Source organism: Equus quagga, chromosome 7, assembly GCF_021613505.1.
Source record: "Equus quagga isolate Etosha38 chromosome 7, UCLA_HA_Equagga_1.0, whole genome shotgun sequence".
NCBI classification, from domain to species: Eukaryota; Metazoa; Chordata; class Mammalia; order Perissodactyla; family Equidae; genus Equus; species Equus quagga.
The window spans coordinates 24,865,980-24,871,979 of NC_060273.1; positions in this window are offsets into that span (position 1 = coordinate 24,865,980).

Below are 6,000 nucleotides of genomic sequence, written 5' to 3' on the forward strand. Positions count from 1 at the left end.
CCTGCTGAAGCACTGTTGCTGGGTGTCGTTTAAGAGGGAAGTACCCTATCCTGGGGACCAGATGCTCAGGTGAGTGCCAGCTTCTCCCCCTCTCTGTACCCCTGCTCCCCCACCCCGTGGCAGTTGGGGGTAAAGCAGCCCTGAAATTCAGGTCTCCAACTGCAGTGAGTGAAGCCTGTCAGGCAGCGTCTACCCAGCAAAAGACACACAGTGGCACCTGTTTGGGGTTACAGGAGGCCATGTTGCCTGTGGGCCGCAGGGTGAGATCAGAAGTTTTTCACCCTAGGCTGGAGCAAATCCCGCGTGGTGTGTAAGGTCACATCTGAAACTGATGTGTCTGGCAACATCTTGCCTTATTTTCTCAAGCTGCTTTCTGGTTATGTCTCCATACAACCCTAAGGTCAGGCTTAGGGTTAGGGTTATAGTGAACACCTGATCTGCATACCCACCCTGGGAATGCGGGAGTCATTCCTGAGATGACTTCAAGGCCAGCTGGGGAGAGTGGGGTCTCCGGGACACCAGTAGTCCTGCAGTCAGGACTAAGAGAAGCAACCAGTGCTGCCCCAAACCAGCCTCTGAGGATCACCCAAAAAGACCCAGACATGAACTCTGAGTTAAAGATGACCAGCAAATGCCCTGCGTGGCGGTGTCACCGGGCACGAGTGAAGGAAGACCTAACTCTCCTGGGATCTTCTTTCTTCCAAGCTTCTCAGTGGTTTGGGGTCTGCCAAACCAGGAAGCAAAGTTACTAGTTGGGGTGTAAAGAGCTTGGGATGTGAAGAACTGGAAGTCCGTCCAGACAGGGTTGATCAAAACCACTGCAATCCCTGTGGAAAGCTCACTCAAGCTGGAGGAGCCCTAGGTGAGCTGGGAGAGAGGCTGTGGAGGACCATGGCCCGAAAGTGCCAGAAGCGGTGAATATATGGCTACAGGCAGGCCTTGTGCCAGGCACTGGGGACACTGGTGAATGTGGGGACTGCTATTCTCCAGAGCCCTGGGGTTGGGGGCACAGCCCCCTACCAAAGATGAGGAACGGGGAAGAACAGGGAGGCGAGAGGAGCTCCAGGTGGAACTTGGAGACCCAGTGATCCCTGGGTGGGGCACAGAGCACAAGGTCGCTATGAAGGAGTCTAAGGCCCCTGTGTCCCAGGGCAGCCAGGGTTACCCAGACCCATTGAGGAGGCCCCCACAACCATGACTAATGAACATGAAGAGCTAATGGACTCCTCTCCATTCTCAAAGCCTCTGCCAACACTGCCACCGAGAAGAATAAGCGTTTAGAAACTAATTATACATCTGGACAAATCTGTTTCTGTCTACTGGATTGAACATAATCATATTAAAATATAATGAATACATTCAAACACACAATGCCTGGTGGAATAGTCACTTAGGAACCAGCGCTGGCAGAGGATGCTGGCGGCTAATGGAGAGCAAGGCAACAAGAGCTCAGCCTGCAGCACGGTGGGAGCAGAAGCCCCCCCGACCCTCCACCCTCACAGGCCTGTACAAGCTTTCCCTGCCATCCAAAAATACAGCGTTCCTATGAAACCTTTCATAAGCTGAAATGGTGGAAAGTGAAGAACCCTTCATTTATACAGGAAAAACTTTTAAGCATTCCTAGACCCCCAAATAACCTACCAAATCGTATCAAATAATACATAAAACCTAAAATAACACTAACATATAGTCAAAGCGGGAATGGTATGATAAATCCACAGCCTGTATAAAGTAGGAATAATGTACGGACAGTGTAGTTTCACTTATCAGAATCGGGGAGACAGCGAGCACATCAGGAGGCTGAGAGTGGTGGTGGTGACGGTGGTGGGTTAGGCTGAGTCGTCGGAGGTTGCGGTGGTAGGAGGTACAGGAGGCTGGACTGTAGGAGAGAGCAAGAGGGTCATCTATTAACGTCTCATCATTGTCTGAATCCATCAGGGCAGGCAGGTCACCAACGTCTACTCCTTCGTCTATGTCTGCCAGCCTCGGTTTCAAAGGTGGAGGATTGTCATCTACTGTGGCTGATGTGGCTGATGTGGAGGCTTGAGACACGACCGTCTGCCTGACTGCTCATCCTCTATAATGGCTCACTGCAAAACAAACGCTGAACACCGTTTTTGCTTTGCACCTTTTTTCATAAAAGCAAAAATCTTTGAATCTCTTTTAGTTATTGAAAACAGGTACTAATGTAGATCTTTTGTAAAAGCGAGTGGCATAAAGTGAACTTTCAGATAGCAGGGGAGCCTGTAGTTGATTTCCTTGTCACTTTTGGTTTAGGTCCTAATTTTCTGCCTCCCACCCTGCCGCAGGCTCATCTACACAAGCTAGTGGTGTTCTGTGCCCTGATTTTGTTGTTAGGTGTTTGACCTTTGTCTCATTTGGGTTGGAGAGGTGGAGAGGGGTTGCAGGATGTTTTTGGCGTGCTGGTGACAACAGCCCCCAACCCTCTGGGCAGCCTGGCCAGCCCAGCAGGCCCTGGAGTCCACTGAAGGCAGGCCTCGTTCCATCGCATGGGAGGCCTTGTCCACGTCCTCCCTGGGGAGGGGGTGGGTGGAGGGCACCAAACAGCCCTAATGCTTCCCAAACCCGGCCTCCAGACCCCAGCCTGGACCTTCCTCAACTGCACTTATTGAACGTGTCTCCTGGTCTCTAGTTCAGAGGGAGACTCAGGCCTCTGCCGGGAATCCCCGAGGAGCCAAGCCGCCTCTGGCAGCAGATCTGGCACCTGGAGCATGTTTTGGCTTAGCATGCCCTGGAGCAAGGCCTTGGTCTCAGCTCCCTGTGGCACGCACTTCTCTGCCTCCTAGACCAGCCCAGCCCAGCCCTGCGTAGCCCCCAGCTGGGTGTGACGTTGCAGGTGGAATTGGGAAGTCCCGATCATGGGTGAAGGGGCTGTGCAGGCCTCGGCAGTCAGTTTCCACAAGAGCAGCCCCTCAGCATGAAAGCAAATGGAGTCTGGGACCAAGGTGGTTTTTCTGTTTTTGTGCTGCCTGTAGATGGGGGGTCCTTGACCCAAGCAAATGCATCAGAGGCAGGCGCCGGGGTGACTGGAGGTGAGGAAGACACAGGTGAAAGGGCCCGATTGCACCCTCCGACCGTTCCCCACAGTGAGGTCAGTGGGCCTGCTCTGCCCCACAGCCACTCTCACAGGCGTCTTCCCACTGCCTGGCATCCCACTGTCCTAGTCACCGCCCTGGCTTCTTGTCCCAGAAGGTTCTGCTAAGGTGGGATTGTGAACTGCTGGCTCACAGGCAGAGCCAGCTCACAAACAGGCTGCCATTGTTGTTGTTTGCTCGCCCTTGTTGTGTTGTTGCTGTTTTCTCACAAAGTGTTTTAAAACTTTGAAGTAGTTGCCGACATTTAATATCAACTGATTTGTTATTTTAACAATCTGCATTTCCGGCTTCTTTTTAAACATCACATCCATCCATCCTGGGGCCACACTGTCTCTCGGCAACCATCAGTTGATGAGCTGTGGCTGCCCCCTTGGACAAGGTGAACCATCCGCCGTGGTCTCCTGCCACCCACTTGCTTCCGATTTGGCTTCTTTGCCTCCTTTCATTATTGCCCAATCCCTGTAAGCATTTGAGCCACCACACTTTGTTTTAAAATAAGAAGGATAATACAGATGTATCAGCAGTGGATCACATACTGCTATGAATTAGACTCTCTCTAGTGCCCTAGCTGAGAGAAGGATGCAAACTAATCTTGTATTAGTCAGCTCAGGCTGCATAACAAAATACTATTGACAGGGTGGTTTAAACAACACACATTTATTTTCTCACCATTCTGGAGGCTAGAAGTCCAAGATCTGGGTACCAGCATAGTCATGTTCTGGTGAGAGCTTTCATCCTGGTTTGCAGGCATCCACCTTCTCACTGAGTCCTTGCATGCAGCAAGAGAGAGATGGGGATTGCTTCCTCTTCTTATAAGGCCACAGTGCTATGGGATTATGCCCTACCCTTCCAACCTCATTTAACTTTAATTACCTCCTAAAGACCCTGCTCCAAATACATCACAGTGGAGATTAGGGCTTCAACAGATGGATCTCGGGAGACATAATTCAGTCCAGAGCACGCCTGGAATTCGGGATGTACATTTGGAGGCAAGAGGACAGCCATGGGAAAGGGAAAGTAAGTGACCGCTAGAGGTCTCAGGCCAATCCAGGCATGTCACAAAATGGAAAGAAACGCTTGGAAAGGGATGGACTCAGCAACTGAAAAGGCTGAGGGCACAGAGCACATGTTCCCTGGTCCACAGCCACAGCCTCTCAGCAGTCTTGGAGAGATACGATTTATGGGAAATTCAGGACATCCCCCCTCACGCATTTGCTTCAACTATCTGTGTTGGCAGTTTACACTGGACATTTCCAAACTCTGCTACTATGTACTATATCTGGGAAGTTCTATGCTCCCATACTGCGGTGAGAGCGAGAGCGGCAGCAGGGTCAGGGAGGGTGGTGTGAGGGTCCTTCCGCCACCCATCACAAGAGCCCCTGGTCTTGCATCAGGAAGGCCTCTAGCCTTCAAGAGATGCTGTGGGATCTTTGGAAGTTTCTCCTCCTCTCTGAGTTTCCATCTCCCCATTTGTGAACTGGGGGAGGGACTGGGTTGCTTGCTTTTGCAGGTTGCTTTATTGATTTCAGCACATAATTTTAATCCCTGGTTACGGACCCAGCCCTGTGTGGGCACACAAAATAAATAATCTGCCCAAGTTCCGCCATGGGCTGTCCTGGGTCTGCTGCTAAACTCCCTGATCCCAGATCTTTCTGCAGTTTGATTCCAGCATGTGACTCAGCCTCCTACCCCACTGCTCCCCGATGGGTGAAGGCAGTGAGAAGATATGGTACTAGCTGATAATTAAGTTATTAGCCACCAAAGCTTAGTTGTTCTCAGGAGTATTTTAATTTTAATAGGGGACACAAAAACAGAAAGCCTTGGAGACCCCAGAGACATCATGGAAGCAGAAGGAAGGGGAACTGAACTGTGTGTGTGTGTGTGTGTGTGTGTGTATGCGTGTGTGTGCGCGTGCTCACGTGCGTGCAGCAGAACCTGCCTCGGTGACCTTTGCCAAGATGCCCAGCAGTGAGAAAGCAGACAGTAAAGTCTGCCCATGCATGGGGCGGCCCCAAGTCAGAAGGCGGGACTGATCTGCTCCAGGTGGGTTCCGGTGCCAGCCTGCATGGCCTTCAGGGACCATTCTCAGGGAGCTGGCAGGAGCTGGACCAGCTGTGGCCAGGAGATGAGTGGATGAATATTGTCCCACGGGAAGGCCAGGCCTGGCACTGTGGCTTCTATGATCTGGGAGCTTCTTTTGGGTGTGGGGAGAGGGATCCTCCAGGAAGTGCCAGGGGTTTTGGGGATTATTCTGTCCTATGGTTGAATAGTCCTAGCAACTTTTCCCAGGGCTGGGGACAAAGGACTTTGACCAAGGCCTGGGGCTTGATTTGGAATGTGGGGGATGTTTGATGTCCCAGTTTTTTGTTTTTTCCAAAATAGGTTCAGTGGGGTAGGAGGGCGAGGATAAGGGTTGGGGGTCAACTCATCCAGTGTCTGGCCCTGGGTGGGCACAGAAACCAAAAGGTATGCAGGCTCAGCTATGTGGCCAATGACAGCTGGGGCCTGGCTGGGCCAGGGTGGGGTTCAGGCAGCAGCCAGCGTTCTGCATCCATATTTGGGAGCCATCTGACTACCTCTCCTTGTCTGGGGAAGAGTTCCAATGTGGCCCGATTCCAGCCGGGAGACTGGGTGCCCTGGGGGCAGTGCTTCACTCTGGCGAGGGGAACACGGTGGAACAGTGGGGGACCAGGGCCCACACAGGGCTCATGACAGAATACTGGGTGCCAAAAAGCAGAGATAGCGCTCCTGGCCCCCGAAGTTCCTGACGTGCTTGTGAGAGGCAGTCGAGGGCCATGTTTGCCAAGCATGTTCAGGCCACGCCACGTGTGGGAAGTGACAAATTTGTACAGCACAGTAGGTAAAAAGAGAGGCTGCTTGTGGC